The 19,410-nt window shown below is 39.9% G+C and overlaps 1 protein-coding gene across 3 annotated transcripts in view; it reads right to left on the bottom strand.

Annotated features, from left to right (window-relative positions):
* The window catches only part of ptprfa (protein tyrosine phosphatase receptor type Fa), a 374,997-nt gene that overhangs the window by 279,367 nt on the left and 76,220 nt on the right, over positions 1-19,410 (bottom strand). The window contains exon 1 of one of the 3 annotated variants that reach the window (XM_030726597.1): positions 9,391-9,674. The exons of 1 other annotated variant lie outside the window; for it this stretch is intronic. The gene's annotated coding sequence lies outside the window, so the exon portion shown is untranslated. Of the gene's footprint in view, positions 1-9,390; positions 9,675-19,410 lie in introns of those variants that run through there. One more of the 3 variants, XM_030726598.1, reaches the window with a different exon arrangement.

Genomic DNA, 19,410 nt, shown 5'->3' with positions numbered 1-19,410 from the left:
CTTAATAAAAACATTGTAAGGCCATCGACAACACGTGGAAACAGAGGTGAGAAATAGGCAGCGGAGCCTGTGATCCCATTGTGAACACTATTGGTGGCAATTTTTTTAAACTAAAAGCAATTAATAGTCCTCAGTTTCTGGTTTATCACCATCATGTGCATTGCTGTTTTTCTGACAGTTGAATAACACATTTGTGCTGTACCATCTTCCCTTCATAGTAGCCCCCATAGGGGGCCATTCTGCTCATTTCTGCCTCCAATCTGCTGCTACTGATTTCACATGTAAAGGAAAATTAACCAGATCTAAAAATAAATGCACAGAGTAATGTGAATCTAAGCAAAGCAAAGGGACTGAGTGTCAATGCAGTGCAGAAAGAAGAATAAAGCAGAAATCATGGGAAATGACACACAGTTACAGCAGAAGAAAGTCAACTTAAACAGTTCTCAAAGTAAATTGTTTAATTATGGGTTGTAAGGCTAAGGTGGAACTCTAATGGGGCATCCATCTCAACTCAAAGTTGAGAAAAGCTTAACTCAGGACCGCCTAATTCACATTTTCAATGGTTATGCTGCCCTTTGTCACTTGAAGGCACTGAATATAGCTGACTTTCTATGGTGTCTGGTTGATACACTGCTGCTAATTGTTTCGTGTGTGGATGCACCTTCAAGTCACTCATGACATGTGGTAGACCAGAATATGATTTAATTATGGCCAGTCTCTCCTTCAAGGTTGCCTTCTTGTGCACCTCTGGACTGCTTTCAGGGTCCTGAAATGTCTGAGGGAGAACTTTTGGAAGAAAAACCTGCTAGATCTCTGTCACAGCAACAGACCTAGCATGCATTGCAGAAACAATCAGGCATTCCACAGAGCAATCAAAAAATAGCAGCTGTGCTAGAATTGGTCCCTTGTGAACAAGGAGACAGCCCTGAAGGGGAGATTGGCCACATGAGTTTGTGATCACTGTCTGTGCAGGGAGTATCACCCCCTTCTGAATGGTTGAAGTGCTTAGCCATTTAATTTTTATTTGAGGACTCCACTAGAGTGGGTCTGCATGAGCCACAGCTTAAAATCCTCCTCATTTATCTTAGACCAGGTCTTGGTGCAGCACCTCAGTTCATCCTGCATCAGAAAGCAGTAGTTGTAGCTCCTCCCCGTTTAACGCCATATATCTTTTAAGCCAATTTTCTTCCGATTGGATACCCTTCCCAAACAAGAGGTTTGAAAACCAGGCAGGTGGGACATCAGTGTTCACAGTGCCGTCAAAGAGATTTAACATCATACAGATCCAAGAGTGGAAAAAAAAACTGTCTGAAACCAAGTATTTATAGCAGCTTGAAGCCTGTAACAGTATATATAGTACCAGTCAAAGGTTTGGACACACTCACCCATTCATATTAATGTATATATGCGAAAAACAATAAGGAAAAGCATAGTCTCCTCTCCACAGCAAACTCCAAGTATATAAAAGTATGCTGCCATCCTGCCACATCTGCATTATCCCCATCTCACCAACACTCAGGGATTTGTTTTTCATAGTTCTGACAAGCTGTTGTTAAAAATGAAATGAAATAAAGCAAAATGAGAGCCTTTGTGCAGACACTATGATAGGATGGTATTACTGTTTGAAAGGCTAAAATCAAATATTCCACTGGCAGACAGAAAAGCTGCTGATTACATTTTGTGGTAGGCCTTTTAATTATAGCCCCCTATTTTCTGCAATTATGGACTAATTAGGAAGCAACAATACAGTATATTATTGCAAATTACAAGTCAGAGAGGAAACAAGTACTCCGAGGAGAAACGTGAGCAGTTTTTTTGTCACCAAATATTATTGTTGATTTCTAAAAATTTCTAATCTCAGTGGTAGGCTTCCTGACTGTAAAAATGTTGACATGTGACGCACAACACCACCAAACCGGGAGCTGTTGTCTTCTCACATGTCCCACGCTGTGCTCCCCCCGTGCCAAAGGCCACAGACAAAGTGCAGCTTTTAAGGCGACACTTCCTGACAGAACAGCCGCTCACGTCCGCCTCCATAAACACTGCTAAATATGAACGCTGACGAGCCATCGTGTCCCCAGGCTGGATGGACAGACAGTCAATCCCTCATGCCTTCGCTCCCGGAGACCGAACCGTGTCAGCAGATGGAGATCTGTGCAGGCGGGGTGAAGCGGCTGGGTGGAGTATCACTGCGGCTCACAGCTGTTTGTGACATGTAATGTATTAATTTAATTATGTTTCTGGACACAAAATTTTTCATCCCTATTTCTGTTCACCTCAATAAGATTTTTCATCGGACCGTTCCACTGATTTGAGTTTGTGTAAAGTAAGTAAAGATCTCCCACTTGTAAAAGACAGAAGGGATTAGCAGGCAAATTTCACCACACAAGTGACTACACTCTGAGTCCAATATGGAATATGATTTTTTTTTTATAACCACTTTCTTAAAAAACAAAAAAAACAAAACACGATTACAGAGTTCGGCAATTAAACCTACTCAGGTTTAAAGAATAAAATTACTTGGTTAGGATTAGGAAATAAAAACATGGTCTCAGTTCAAATATAAGTCTTACCACTCTTTCCAAAGCTCAAAGCATGTGTGCTGCTTCCTGTGTGAAATACATTAGATTCTAAGCCGTGCTGACTGCAACAAAAACACAGACAACGCATGTCTATATACACAACCACATAAACTGCCTTTTTGTGTCTATTTCACATTCTGCCTTGAGACCCCGCTACTGAATCAGAGCGGCCAACCATAGAAGAGGCCTCTAGTTCACAATGGTGAGACAGAGATGTATTTAGGTATTATTTTTTAAACTGCCAATGTTTTCCCGTACTAGTCAATGTACTTTAATTAGCTGGAGTTTAAAAAGAATAAGACTGATACTGACTGGTACGATTTTCAGATAATTTGGGGTAATATTACTTTTAAAAGTAACATGTTGCTGCTAGTAAAACGTAATCTGTTGTATTATATTAAAAAGGACACTCGTTTATGAACGTATACAGTACGTGTTGATCGTAAAGCCAGATGTTATGTAGTTTAAAGTTGAGACAGACTGATATCATCTCCTGGTCCACATAATCAGACTTGTTAATGCCCCTCAATGACAGCTTTAGCCAAAATGGAAGCTAGCCATTGCCGTTTTGGAGCACTTAATGATAGCTTCCATGTCATTTAACCACTGCCCTGTTTTGTGAAAGAGTGGCTGAACTGCCAATGCCTATTGGCACGGGTTTTGAATTGCACTTTAACAGCTAATTAATCCCAGAGTTGAATTCTCAAGGAGGCTGACCATTAAAACCGACAAAATAAAAGTGAATAACCTCAAAAATTGGCACCAAATAACTAACTGGCAACCCTACTTGGAAACAAACAACAAGCTGCTCATGTTAAACTTTTATAAAGTAGAAAGTATTGCATTCACCAGCTCAATTCAGATTCACAGGGCCATTTCAGTATCAAAGTTTCATATATAAAAAACAAATTCAGTGCCATCTATTTTTAAAATAGTATGACATCCACATCCAGGTCAAATTTAATACCTGCCGGCACAAAAATTTGCCCGTGCCCAGCAGCATCAGTGAGTCACTCATCATTTCTCTCTGCATCAGCCATCAGCACACTCATGGATCTGTAGACAGACAGGGCTGGCTGATGACAAATATCTCCGTTCGTGTATAAATGATGACATATATTCAAAGAATCCCAGCCTTCCCCCGTTCTCCGCTTTTATTGTCCCATTCAGCTTGACTTAGTGAAATGAAGGAAAAGACTGGTTGTCTTAGACCATAACTCCTGTCATAACAGCCAGTCAGGTGAGCTCCCGGCTGCATTCAGCAGGCATGTGGAGACTCATCCTTTTGCTAGTGACTTCATACACAGGCGCCTTTGTGAATGCTGTGAAGTGGCTGTTGGAGGTCCACAGGCTGCATTGTGATAACTCCACTGACTGCTTCAACAATGTGACAGCAGAGGAGGGCTGTAAAAACAGTTTGTCGCATTCATCATTCATTGCTATTGGAGCTTGGTCACACCAGCATTTACAGCAGAGCAATTTTCAACCCCCCTGCCAGACAAGCCTGTGATAGTGGATGATTCAGTGCCAGTCTTTAAATTCTTGCTTTCTGGACTCATATATGAATTGCAGCTACAGTAAGTTTAAAGCTATTTTAACAAATGAACTACATAAACAGGGCTAAAGATGGGCAAATTAAACCTAACACAATTAAACCTTACATGAGATCAATAATATTTTTTCCATGTCTAAAATATAAGCAGCAGCCAGCAGTTGGTTATCTTAGTATATCATAAAGCCCTGGAGAGTTTTAGCTTGCCATAAAAGTGTGGACTGGTAAAAATAATGGGCAGTGGTTAAGTGGTAGGTAATGAGGTTAGGCAATATTTCCAGTCAGTTCAATAACCGGCGATATGTATGTGATGTGTATATGTGTAGCACAGAGTGTAACAGATAGGCCTAGCTACTGTGACATCGCCCATTAGTTTCTGGAAGCTCGCGGTGAGTGTTTCCAATGAGGTCATCTTGGTTGCAAAAATGAGCCAATGAGCACATGATTTCACACCCCAGATAATGTTCCATTTAAAAACATGGTTTGACCAGGATTTTTTAATTCAGTATGACCCAAAATGAGTGACTGAACCCATAAACATGGCAGGAAAGTGTTTTCAGAGGTCAAGTCATTGAGCTGTGTTTGCACAGACGTCTATGGGACTGGAAGTCTTTTTGTAACCGCAGCCACCTGGTGGCCATCAGAGTGCAGGTTTAAGGCGCTTCCACACTGGCTACATTTTCCTGACCCAGAAACTTTGTCCATGTTTTGTTTTTTTTTACCATCTACAGTAGCACACCTTAGTGACGCAGTTAGATGGATGATGCTTTGGAGCCTCTAAACAGAGAAACAGCTATGGGTAGGATATGCTACTAAATGATCAGGGTGCACAAGCTGTAAGGTTTCATGGTGACAAACTAGCAAGGCACAGCTAGGTAACCTAGCTTGGGCTCCAGGAGAGCTTGTTAGCTCAGCGATTTGTCAGATGCAAGAACAAGTTAAAGTTGCAGACAAAATAGAAGGAACTTGGCTCTGTTATTATTCTTCCTTCTGCTGCTTCATTTTGGGGTTGCCTCCACCTTACCCTATCCCTAGGATCCTCTTCTGTCACACCAAGACTTCATGTCCTTTCTCACTACATCCATAAACCTCCTCTAGTGTCTCTTTTTTTCCCCACCTGTCTGGCAGCTCCATATTCAACATCCTTTGCCCAATATATCCACTGTCCCTCCTCTGCACATGTCCAAACCATCTCAGCCTTGCCTCTCTAGCTTTTTCTCCAAACCACTCAACCTGAGCTGTCCCTCATTTCTAATCGCATCCCTCCTGGTCACTGCTACAGAAAATCTTAGCATCTCTGCCACCTCCAGTGCCACCTCCTGTCTTTATTGAAATTAATTAAAAATCTACCTACTAGCTCTCAGATTAAAAGGCTATATCTCCTTAGTTTAATCAAAACAAAAGTGTTAAAGAAATAATTTCACTTTTGAGGTCATGTGCTCAACAGCATCTGATCGGCAGCAATTCAGGATCCAGGAATTTAAATTACGGGCTGAAATCTTGGACCAAAATTAATTTACATCAGTCCATCAAAGGATGCACTCAGGAGAGCAAATTTGTCCAGACTTTAAATTTGACACACAGCTGCAGCGGAAGCAAAACTGAATAAGATGCAGTGCCAACAGAGAGCTGTCACTTTCTAATCCATTCTTCCACTTCTGAGGAAAAAAATGCATTAAGATCTAATTTGTCAATATACAGACTGATGTATATTGTCACAGCTGATTGACACCACTAAAAAGAACAAGGGTTCAGTGGCTCCTTTAAAGGAAAAGCTCATTATGAGTCAGATAGGCTTTACCAAACCCAGAACAATCCCTTTAAGGATTTCCTTTACATCTCCTGAATCTGAGAGCCTTCTTGATGAGCAGCAGACTCTGCAGGGAGTCTGTAACCGGCCTCTAAAAGATGCCTAGACCCATAACGGACTGCTCCACAGTAAAAGAGAATTCCTTCAGGCTAACATAATGAAAGAAGCCTCGAAGCAGAATATTTACATCTCTTATTCATGACCAGTTTGGGATCATTTCCCATTGCAAGTCATACATTTCAAGAACATTTTCTTCCTGTCTCGTCTTCACGTCTGCAAAATTAACTAAACAACAAATTCTATTTAAATTGTTGTTCCACAAGAGCAGAAGAGAGAGGGATTAAGTCCCACACAGGCCCCAGTTATAGATCACGCCCTAAACAACTGAGGCGGGAAACTAAAATGGTAATAAATTCTGCCTATTTTGAACTGTGCCTCAGAAGTCTGCAGTAGAGGGAAGGGGCTTTATATTCCTACATCAAAGATGCAGAGAGTATACTGAAATGCATTTGTCACAGTCAATACATTGTGTTAATTGTAGCTTCAGACATGTGAATGGATGTGTGTGTAAACATATGATTTCCTTTGAATGAGTGGCATGTGAAGGATTCGTCAGGAAGAGAAGAGCACAAAGAGCCTCGATGCTAATCAATTAATAAAACTTCACACAATAACCCGGCTAACAGGCTCAAAACCGGAGCACAAACTACACAAAAGTGGGATTAGCTCCATTAGCACAGGAATCTCAGAGGCAATTAACCTGCCGCAAGCAAAGCCCTGTCTCAGATTCCAGCGTGAGGCGCCGAACTGCGGAGCGGGAGGAGGATGATAGGGAGGCCAAGTGATGAAGGACGAGGGGTGGGGGGGTGCTTGTGGGAAGCTCACAATGCTGAGGTTGAAAGCAAAAAGCGATTGGTTATAGAAAGCAGTGATGAGGTGGTGACCTATACCAACAGCTACCACTGAACATACAAACCAGAATGGAAGAGGGAAGTTTACTTTTCCTCTGCTTAGCCCCCCCCCCCCCACACACACACACACACACACACACACACACACTGCTGCACCCTTCATTTCCCATAATTTCTGCTTTTCCTTCAAACACCACTGAGAGCAGGACCACAAGCCCACCATCCCACGGCATAAAGTTTTCCCATTCACACTTTTAAGAGCTAATTGAGCCACACTGACAATCCAAGAACAACAAAAGGCTGCATCAACAAAAATAATCTGCTTAAGAGTTTGTTTGTTTGGTCGACTCATTCATGGCAGAGGCTCTTTATAACAATGATCACAAAGGGGGAGGGCGGGGGACTGTTAAATATACAATACCCAAAGTCATTTATCTAGTGACGGAATGTAGATTTACTCAAGTACTTTAATGACATACTTGTACTTACTACTACTATTCCACTACACTTTAAGTGCAAAGATGGTACTTAATATATAAATTCCCATAGCATCATTTATATGAGGGCACAGGGCTCCACCTAATGCTCTCTATGCCAGTTTTCTTACACCACATTTACTTCTGATTAAATATTCTGATTTCCTAAATCCTTTAAACACAAAGGATTTTGTAGATCTTTGGACCAAAGAGCCAAACATTTGTCTTTCGCAGAACTAAATGCTTCTATTAACTATAAAAAATTACCATTATTTCAGAGGAACTCAGGTCTTTAAATAAAATAAAATCAAAATTACACATGATATGAGTTGTATTAATATTAGGACAGCCAGTCTTAAGTAAATGGTGGTTTCTTTAAACTAACAGAGGCCACAGTGGACGGTGGGATTAGCTCTCGGTATCGTGTGGTTAAAAGTCAAAAGCCTGAAAGAGAGAATACTGAAATATAAGCACTCCCTAAAGACTGGTCAGCTCTCTGCTGAATATCAGACAACCTGTTCAGAGAGATTTCATCATATAACTCCAGGAAAACTGGCCTACTTTGCACCTTCTTTCATGTTTTTTTTTCCTTTTCTTTATTTTTTTAATAAGATGCTCAAAACTGAAGAAATCCTGTTCCAACTGTTCTGAAACTAAATATTTAGAAAGCGGATTTGTGGACAAACTGGTGACTAATCTTAATTTTTCTTTTTTCTGTTTCATATAATGTAAACTGAACTATGAATTTCTAAATTGCCCCCTTTCTTTCAGCTCAAAAAAAAAAATCTTAAATTATATCTTCAGAGGCTTCAAATATAATTTTTTTCTTAAAAATTACTTTAAACCAAAACTACTGTGAATAAATAAATCATCATCAATAACTAATGCAAGGATCCTTACCAAAATAACATAAGAGCCCGTTTTGAAAAATAAGGCTTAGCAATGGTTAACACTGGCTTCTCCGTAGCAAAGAGCATCAGAGGGACTTTTACTCTGAATACTTTCATGCTCACAGCTCGCTACACCATGACTGTGACTAGTGGAGGAAAAAAAAAAAAAAAAAGACTTTAAGCCACATTATAAAATAGATGCTACCTGTTCTGTTAGACATGCATGAGCTGGAATGACTGAAGAAAGCTTTCAGTGTAGAGAGAGCATGTTAATCTGGATAACTGGAAGGATGTTTCAAAGAACAAAACAAACATAAGTATAAAATTATGACTGTGGCTATTTTTGCCAAGAAGCTAACTCGGCATCTAAGTGCCAAAAATTGCAGTTTGTGAAACGGTTATTCGAGACTAGCTCCAAAAGTGTATGTTAAAATACCCAGATTTACAGCAGAAACCAGCTACAGTGGTACAATATATTTATGAAGCAAGAAAACAAGAAAAGAGCTGCTTTGTTTGTTTTATATGAATACAAACTGAAATTAGAGCCTGATATGAGTCATTTTGTCTTATTTTACCATTGAGGTGTTTGAACTGGTTAGCCTATAATGCCTTTTTAATTCTCCATCCTGATTTTTTCCTCACCTGCTTCATTTAAATGTGAATCTGTATTTGAGAAATTACTCACTTAAAATAAACTGAATATTAAATGCCAGGCTGTACTGATGTTTTACTTGTGGCGTCTGTGTGAAGCAAGAAGAAGGAAAAAAGAAAATGCTTCAAACCAGAGCAGCAAATAAACTGAATCACAGCCGAATCTTTACTTTGCCTGCAGAAGTGAAATGTAAGTCTTCAATGTAGTCTCTCTTGTTTGTTCATTCTTCTCTCTTTGTCCTCCTTGTTTGCCATTTGTGTGAGTGTGCATAAGTGTGTGTGTAAAGCGCAGACCCTTGTGAGAGGTAAACTCATCAGGGTCTTTTGTTGTTAAATGCAATCCATGAATGCTACATTTCAGCCAGTGGGAAGATGATATTCCAAAAGGCTCTAAATAGATATTTGAGAGGTGCTTTCAAAGTTATAATGAAGGGGAAAAAAAAGTCTCAGAAAGCATGAGAGCAGGTGGCCACGTTCAGCATTAAAACTTCACAACTTGCTGAAGAGCAAGTGCTTACCTGCATTAAGCTCCATGGAGAAAACAAAGACCATCCTGGGCTGAATTAGTGTTGGGAGTCTTCAGCGATGTGCCTCAGAAGTGACAGAACAATTCCCCTACAAAGCCGATAAAGGATTTCTCCTCCAAGCAGCTGGAGCAATGAGCCCAGGGGGAGGTGTGCAGCCACTGAGGTCAGCAACAGGTAGAGGCTTCAGCGCTCTGCAGCAGCGTGATTGATCTGATCGCAGATTACCTCCTTGTGGCTGGTAGCGCGGGCTCAGAGCTGTGGATCTCTCCTGGGAGGGAGAGGTAGTGAACAGCCTGCAGCTCTGTGAGCAGAACCAGCCAGCCAGCAGCCACTGTGTGGGAGCATGATGTCACAGGTGTTAGGTTTCAGGGGAGGTTTGTGGAGGCCGAGAGGCGGGCTCTGTTCTGATGGGAAGCTATGCTTTGGGTTTATTTAACCCAGGGCAGGTAAGACAGGCTCCTCCCTCATGCTTTACCTGCTGTTAGCAGAGGAGAGGAAATAGAAAACGAGCCTAGACTACAATGGATCAAATTGGGCTTCAAAAGATAAACTGCAGGTTTGGTATACTTTAAAAATGTATCATAATACAAGAAAATAGAATAATATAATGTCCTTGAAAAGCATGCATGCAGATAATGGCAAAATACTCAACTAATGCTACAAGGATAATTAATTGAAACTATTTTAAGCAACAATATCAGCAGATAAAACAGGGTCATTCCATCTCAAAGCATTAAACATCTTCTGCTCAGCCGCCTCTGATTTACCTGAAAATTGTATGTTTACAGTTTGGACATATGCTGGTTGCTGTGAAATCTGAGCTTGATATAACAAATACTTTTCTAGATATTTAATTCTTTAAAAAGGCCCATCCACCCATTTTCTGGCCCTTTCTTTCACACATTGAAATCTGAGACAATGTTTGACCATGAATTTATCACAAACCTTTAAAAATAAAAGCCTGAAATTTTCACTGGCCTTTCTCACCATAAAACTGAATCAGTATCTGCAACTTAGGGCACCGACATGGTGCAGTGGTTAGCACTGTTGCTTCAAAACAAAAAGGTCCTGGGTTCAAATCCACCATCTGGCCAGGGCCTTTCTGTGTGGAGTTTGCACGTTCTACCCATGTCTGTCTGTGTTCTCTCTGGGTGCTCTGGCTTCCTCCCACAGTCCAAAGACATACAGTTAGTGGGTTTAGGTTAATGGTGATTCTAAATTGCCCATAGGTGTGAATGCAAATGCTGTTTGTCTCTGTGTTAGCCCTGCAACAGACTGCCGACCTGTCCAGGGTGTACCCTAGCTCTCACCCTATAGCAGCTGGGATAGGCTCCAGCCTCCTGTGACACTGACCAGGATAGGAGGATGGATGGATGTTAGCATTTATAATTAGCGTAGTATCTTGAAACTTCAAAACTTTGTTCTATTTGAAATAAGCTAATATTTTTGTGTTTGTGGTACAACTTGTCACATTTGCTGAATCATGCATGCAGATTGAATGACCACAACATTTGTTTACGTTACCACAGACTTTAAAGTGCAAACAAACATGCTGGAAGTGGGACGTTGCTGTGGTTCCTAGATCATGGAATATCCAGGAGAGAAGCTTCTACTATTGGAGGGTCTTTATCTTACAATATGAAGAGCCTCGAGGCGACTGTTGTTTGGAATAAAACTGATACTGATACTGGTATTCTGTTTGTTTTTGAAAAAAATAAGTACATCCTTCTGTCAGTCTCTGACACTGATTTTGGCCGTGGTTTGGGGTTATTTTTAGTCACTTCTTGTTTTATTTTGAATTCATTGTCTTTCCTGTATTTTAGTTGCACTGTGTCATACTTCCATAGAAATGTGCATAAACAAATACACATTGAGTACCTGGATTGTATACCCAAAAGTTGAAGATGGAGGTGTGGGTTTCTACATTTGTCCCCCTGAATTGCTGCCGTCTTGTAACAGAAGAGGAGGGACCACCAATTTTGAGCCAGGAGGAGAAGGATGCTGGCTAGCTTATTTTTTTAAGGGCTTGCAGTTAAAGCCACAGATTGCACAGGTTGTGGTATTAAACTGTCATCTTCACTGTGTAAGAATTTTGGAGAGGTTTGCGTTAGCTGCTGTCTTTCACAAAATTCAAAGCTAGCATGAAAAGTTGCAAATGTCATTTCTGTAAGTTCAATTACCTCGTCCACATTTAGTTTATATAGTGTACTACTACTTTGCACCATTGCTTTCTAATTATCCTATGAGTATTTGTACTATCTGTCCTGTTTATGCCATGTGTTCTCCTTTTTTTTGCCAGATTATCACTCTACAGTCAAGCTGTCAAGAATTATTCAAGTTTGTTTTCCTTGTGCTTTTCTTGTTTAGATTTTCCACGTGTATCACTGTTAGTTTCCGCTAATTAATTTTTGCTGCTTTATTCTCTTTTGCCGACCTCCCTTGTATAACCACAGTTTGCATTTTGTTTTTAAAACCTGGTTTGCTGTGCTCTGCACTGGACTCTTCTTTATCAGCAACTAATACAAGTTTGGGTCTTTTACATTTTGGATGGAGGAGTTCAAAACAATATCAGCAGTCTTTATGTTTACTGAAAATCTGCAGCTTTGCCCTGATATTTATATTGGCCAGCAAAGACTTTTTCAGAAAATGCTTGCTGCATAGAATACACATCAGGTGATTCCTAAAAATGCACTGATAAATCAAATCTCTAAATGCATTTTTGAAGGAAACTGAATTCTGTAGATTTTTGTTTCCAATATATAGATTTCTAAATTTTCCTCTGTTTTCTGACAACAGCTGCTTGTCGCAACTAAGATTGATAAAGATTTTTTTATGATTATATTTCATAAACTCAGTTGTGCTGCACACCAAGAGCAGCAGCTGGTCCTGGAAATACTTTTACTCATTATGTGTTCCCATTTCAGATCTCTGGGGTTTTGTTATACACTATAGAGCCAAAAGTATTCACTCACCCATCGAATTGAACGGGAATTCAGGTGTTCCAATCACTTCCATGGCCACAGGTGTATAAACCAAGCACCTAGGCATGCAGACTGTTTCTACAAGCATTTATGAAAGAATGGGTCACTCTCGTGAGCTCACTGAATTCCAGTGTGGTGCTGTGATAGGATGTCCAGTCTGTCATGATCCTGGGGTTTGACCCAACCTTTTGTGTTTTTCTTCAGTTTGTTTCTAAGGTTGTTTATGGTTTCATTTCTTACTTTTGTATTTCTTGTATTCTATGTTCTTGTTATTTGGAGTTAGGTTTTCCTTGCTGTCCTCATGTCCCCTGATATCTTGTCTGTTTGTGTGTTTGGATTCCTTTTGTGTATCTGCTGTTGTTAAGTTCACGTTCGTGTCACGTTTGATCACTTCCTGTTTTATTTTGACAGTTCCTTGTCCCGTGTGCTTTGTGTTTAGTTTTGTTTCCCTTGTGTCATGTATCTTATTTGTTCTTCCCTGCTGTCTCCACTCTCACTAATTACCTTGTGTGTATTAAAACGCTCAGTTTTTCTCTGTTCCTTGTTGCGTTGTCAGTGCTCCCTTGAAGCTCTGTATGTTTTTCCTTTTGTTTTCCAAGGCTTTTTCATTATGGACAAATTACTTTCCTTGGATTTGGGATTTTGTATTTTGTGCTTTGTGTTTTTGGACTCCATCAGAAGACTTAGCATAAAAGCTCTGAAAGATTCAGCTCTGTTAAATGCATCCTCATTTTAAACTGACTATGTCATTTTCCAGGATTTACTTTTTTTTTAACTTTGACCCAGTTATGGCAAAAATTGAATCAGGTGACCTAGGGGTCACTGGCCGTCTTTCATGTAAATTTCAGTATGAATCAGACTCATAGTTTTGTTAACAAACAAAAAGACAAACATACCGAAAACTTCGGGGGCGGGGTAATAAGAAGTCTACAATTACTGCATTGCCTATAACCTTTGGTCACTTAGACCCAGAGCTGCACAGTGACCACTTCACCAGATGCCCGAATTAGATTCCAGCCTTTTGCTAGTGAACATATTGGACACCAAAAATACCACTGAGATGATGGTTCAATAAAACATAACTTAAAAAAAGTTTTTGTCATCAGAGATGTATGTTCTTCAGACTCCTTTATTATTTCTCTTATGTAAACAAACAAAACAAGCACAGCCCTTCCTCTCTGGGTATATAGTGAAACCTCCCTGTGGCTATTTTTGTGAGAAATTCTGATCACAAGGTGTGTACCTAATTGCACAATCAAATAAAAATTGTCACTTATATAGTTAGGCCCATTAGCTTTTGGACAGTGATGCATTTTTAAAAATATATTTTTGTCTCTGTACACTACTGCAGTGGGGATTTTGATGTGCAGACTGTTGTCTTTGATTCTAGGGGTTTAACAAAAGTATTGGGAAACTGGGTTAGTTTTGCAGTCTACTTTGGGTCATCATCCATTTGTCCTATGAACTGCCATCCAGTTTCTGCCCAGAGAGTACAGCACTAATCCAGAATTCATCCTGCTACTTTTATCAGCAAGTCACATCATCCATTAGCACTAATGACCCTGTTCCACTGGCAGCCTTACATACTTATAGCATAACACTGCTTCCACTATATTTGACGAAAAAATCTGTGATCACCTATTTTATTTGTCTTTTGTGTTCTTACAGGACTGTTGCTTAGCTGGCAGTGGAGTCCTCTTTTTAAGAATACCAGATTGTTGTAGGTTTTTTCTCTTTCTCCGACATTTTTATTATTTTGGTTTTTAATCCTAATGATGGGTTTCTTCACATGCATCTCTCTTATATTCCCCTCATACAGTAAACAGATGCAGTCAATTGTTCATCTACTTTTAAGCCTCTGAAAATGGGGGACTACATATTACACGAGCACCGCTGAGTGGGTGCCAGTGCTTGCCTGTTTTGGATTCGTAACAGGGGGAAAGGCGTATGGCGTGAATTTGAACATCCTAGGTCACATTGTTCCTGAGTTATGGCCAACAATGAAGTTTTTGAAGAACAGACACCAATGCCGCCGATGCCGACACCGAGTCATATCTTGAATGTTTGATTTAAATTCAACTGTGTTGGTGTGCAGAGGCAAAACTACCAAAACTGTCATTGTCCCAAAACTTATGGACCTGACTGTGGATAAGGAATCAACTGCAATGTCTCATTGAATACATAAAAAGTAAACAAATCACACAAAGGGCATAAAAATGAATACTTTTCAAAGAATTTATGAATTGCATGAGCTCGCATCCTACTTCAGTTAGAGACAGTCAACTTTAACCAAATATGACAGTAAATGACGAATACAATTCATTCAGGTTCTCTTTAGTTCAGTCCTATAAAATAGATGAATGCCAACTATAAAAACAAAGATAAGTAAGAGGCTGGCAGATTTTCTAGCAATTACAGTCAGTAATAGTAGAAAATCCATAATTTAGTGTGTAAAAAAAATTCAACCAATGATGGAAAAAAAGACATACAAGTTGGTACAGACATTATACTGGACAAATTTCAGCATGATTCAAAAACCTTCAGGTGACATCACAGATATTCATTCCATTTATTTAAGGGACTTAAAACTTCTGATTACAGAAGAGCGATTTATCATAGCAGGACCTGGTTCAATGCAAGCAAGTCAGTGGCATTAAATCTATCAACAAAGAACATCTCTCTTTACCTCTGCTGCTGCTCTGACGGGGGTATCCATTTTAACTTAACATCACAGAGCAAATTTTCAAAAGCCTGTCGGCTCATGTTTCTCGTAAAGACTTATCATTTCAGCAAAATGAACTCCTGCAATTTCACAGGGTCAAAAGCCACATCAAACAAGCTGTAATTCCCCTTAAAAGTGAGTGGCCACCTGGTAGAGTTCCTTTCCCTTATTTCAGTTACAAAAAAGCTGCCTGGCATCTGTGATTACTGACGTGAGCTGCCTCTTAATGATCACAGATTCAGAAACAAAATGTGTCAGGCTGAAATCCAATAATACTGGAAGTGAACCTATCCCCAAACTTAAAAAAATTGGTTTGCAAAAGTCTGGAGGAAACATTGAGGCTTACTCAGCTACTGTGCAGCTGGGTGCAATGCATCACTTTTCTCCTCCGGGAAAAAGCACCAACTTTAGGGGTGGGCTGCTCATATGAAACATCTGACTGAATGCCAGAGAACACACATGCACCCACCTCTGATGTCAGCACATTGTTGCTCCAAACCAAACCAAAGTGTACAAACCGTTTTAAAGAAAACGCGAGGAAGGTAACAGTCTCTACTCTACAATATGGAGCAGGTGGGGACAGCTCAGAAAGCAATCAGTCTGGACTTGCCAGTGGGATCATTGGTGGGGGAAAAAAAGTGTCTGTTGTTTGTTACCATTAAAATGTTAAAATGTAATTTCATAACTGCAGTTTTTTTTTTCCCCAAAAAAGATTCTCCAAAGATATGAGTACATACACTGAATAAGCTGCACTAAAGCCATCACTTCACAATATAACATAAACGCAATCAGAACAGCTTTCAAAACATCCAACATCAGCCAGGCTGTTGTTATCAAATATTATAAAGTGATTCCAGACAACGAGAAATGTCATGAACACCCCTGTGTAATATGTTCTTTGTCTTTGCATCAGGATCAGAAACACAGACCATATATCACAATATATCATCACATATCATGTAAATGGTTAGTGAAACCTTGATTTTTACAGCTATGGCCATATTTTCGGCAAGCGGAAAAATTTTCAGCTAATTCTAGAAACCTTAGTTAGTAAGTTGTATCCACAGACTATAAATGTGCACTATATAGGTCCAGTGGGATCATTGGAGATACACACACACACACACACACACACACACACACACACACACACACACACACACACACACACACACACACACAGTGCTAATAGCTACACTCATTAATCAGATGTTCAGCCACTAACAGCCCAGTAAAATTCTCAGCCTGGTGCAATGATATGCGCCAGGCTGTCAACCTCTGGCTAGAACCCTGCATTTAGGTGTGACATTAATAGATGAATATTTCCAAATATTTATAGACAATAAATGGAGCTGAGTGTCTACGCTTAGTTTCAGATTTGGGTTTTGCCTGTGCAGACTGTGCATTTATAGTTAGAGGAGTAACCAACATGAAAACCAGAGAGCTGTCTATGGGTGAAAAACAAGCAACTGTGAAGCTGAAAGAAAATGGAAAATCAATCAGAGCCATTGCACAAACATTGGCCAGAGCCAGTACAATCGTTTGGAATGTCCTGAAGAAGAAAGTCGTCACTGGTGTACTAAGTAACAGGTGTCAGGTAGACCAAGGAAAACAACAGCAGCCGATGACAGAAACATTGTAAGTGCTGTAAAGAAAGACCCTGAAACAACTGTTAGTGACATCAGCAACAACCTCCAGTGGGCAGGAGTGAAGGTATCACAGTCTACTGTTCACAGAAGACTTCATGAACAAAAGTACAGAGGCTTCACCAGAAGATGCAAACTACTACTTACAGGAAGGCCAGGCTGGAATTTGCCAATTACAGTAGTACAGAGACAAGTTTCTTACATCACACATGTTGGCCAAGGTGGTTAGCCAGAGAAAACTTGTATGTTAAGATGAAATCACCATCAGAACGCTTGTTTACTTGCTAATGCTGGCTCTGTTTCCACACATCATCCATCATGTGGATGGTAACTGATCAGTGAAAGGACAGACAGCTGCAGCTTGTCCAAGATGCCAGTCTCCTATCAGTTTCCCATCAAAAACCAGAGGTTTATTCACAATGCACATGTGCAAACAACCAGAAAAGGCTGCTGGTCTCTTAAGTCAACAAGCTCAAGCCATTGTTAACGGGACATGGGCACGCACATGAAATCGAGCTATACAACAACTTTCAGCGGAACTGAAGGGAAGCATAATTAAGCCTGCTTCCAAAGACAACAGTTAACTGCAGCTGCAGTAATTGAAAGGATGGCACAAACAGACGATGGAAGGAGTTCGTGAGACAGAATGGTGTTTGAGATGCAAGGAGAGCAACTGCTTTCACTTTGGTTTTAACTGATGTCTGTTTTTAGATTTCACTGATCAAGCAGTGCCTGCCTTGCTTGCCCTGACAGAACACCACTGGTACTAATGTGTGATAGTTTGTTTGCCTGTTTAATAATTCTATTTCTATGTTGCTGCAGGTGCTGAAGAAGGCCAGCAGATGAGGTCAGTTGGAGACACAAGGACCCAGCATTTCCTTTATGAACCCCCTCCTTCCTCAAATGATTTGGATCTTTGAAAGCTCTTCTTCAGCATGCACTTTTTTTGTGACACACAATGTTTCCCCACCATATGCTTCACTCATCCACTCACACACACTCAATACTGGCAATGAGGGCTTCCAAACCTCATATTTTTCTTTTAGTTTGTGTTAATTTTCTGTTTTGTTAAATCGGTTACTGTAGCAATAATTGGCCTTCACTCTAGGTCTCTTCTGTACCTGATCAGGAACCATACATGTGAAGAATGTCAGTCACTAAACTGGTCCACAGAATTCATGGACAGTCTGTTATAACAATTAACCTCAATCCAAGCCATTTTATTTATCAAATAATTCGATTAAAAATGTTCCAAAAGTTAAACCACATACTTGGTCGGGAGGTTCAACAGTGACTCAAATTAGGGAGGTGAAACCTTGTAGACAGCTAATGGCTCAGTTGTCATCCTCCAGTCATTCTGAAGGGCCACACTTCTAAAAAAAAATCCCCATACAGCCATTACAAAGCATAAAATTAGTTACAGAGACTAAAAACATTTTTTGCAGCAGACTGCAAACATTTTTATTTCTTCTATAAAGTTGGGAATTTTAACATGTTTATGGAGCCTGTGGAGAGACTCAATTTTGGAGCTGACTTTAAGTTGACTTTAAAGAAACTGCAATTTTTGGCACTTGACATTAGCTTAAATTTTCAGCTTATGAGTTTGTTGCTTGAGAAGAATCAGTTATAATCTGTTCTTTCAAACAGCTTCCAAGTTGTTTAATACAGAGAGAAAATACCCATTATGAGTACCTGATGTTATACTAAAATTACACTCATAACTGGACAAACTTCTTGGATGGTCTGCACTTTATAGGCATTATATTCACCACAACAAGCACGCTCAGGAGAGCTAGAGCCACCTGCATGTGCTCATGAAGGGTGAAACAAACTAGAGACCAAAACCAACCTCAAGTGGCCATTTGAGGAACTTTAGCTTTTCAATTTGTTGGCTTTTCAATCTGATTTCTCTGCTTGATACAAAGGTGACTTGTGGTAGCTAAGTCCTTCATGATGTAAGTTGTGCCATAGCAGTTTAGACTTGTTCTTGTACATGCCCAAAAATCCTGCCGCCGGTGGACTACTGTGGAGTTTCTCATTATTATTGCTTATTGGGAGCACCTCACGAGCCTTCCCATTTCAGAGATGCTCTGACCCACTTGTCTGGCTACAATATTGGCTATAATTATGATTTCATTCTTGTTAAATCAAAGTCAAAGTATTGCAATCGACAAAAAAAGCTGTCATGCAGCTGTTAACTGAATTGCGTTGGTCACAGCAAGTGTCTACGTTTTTTAAACTGCATCCTCTTTACATTTTACAAAACATCAATTCTTTTGAATGTGTGTTTGTCAGAATGAGAACATGGGTTCAAAGCAACTCAAATTAACACACAACATATACTGATGAAGGATGCTCAAATATTCTGATCACTGAATTATGTTTTTGTAATTGAGCATGAACTTCAATTATCTTCTAATATGTTCTCATCACATCTTTCAAATTATTATTAAAGAGCTGTAATCTGTGGCTCTAAGATTTTCAATCAGCTCTGCAGCTCTCTATTTTTAGCCTGAGCGCTGTCATTGTGACATGATGGTGCTTAATATAGCCTGTAATATGAATAGCATCACACAGGCATCAATGAGATACAGTATGGATCGACTGTCTCCAGGAAGAACGTGACATGAGTATGACATCAAAGCATTTAGACCTTGGCAAA

The sequence above is a fragment of the Archocentrus centrarchus genome, chromosome 4 (genome assembly GCF_007364275.1).
Source record: "Archocentrus centrarchus isolate MPI-CPG fArcCen1 chromosome 4, fArcCen1, whole genome shotgun sequence".
Taxonomy (NCBI): Eukaryota; Metazoa; Chordata; class Actinopteri; order Cichliformes; family Cichlidae; genus Archocentrus; species Archocentrus centrarchus.
The sequence above is the reverse complement of the archived record's forward strand: the minus strand, read 5'-3'. Positions and strand labels throughout refer to the sequence as shown.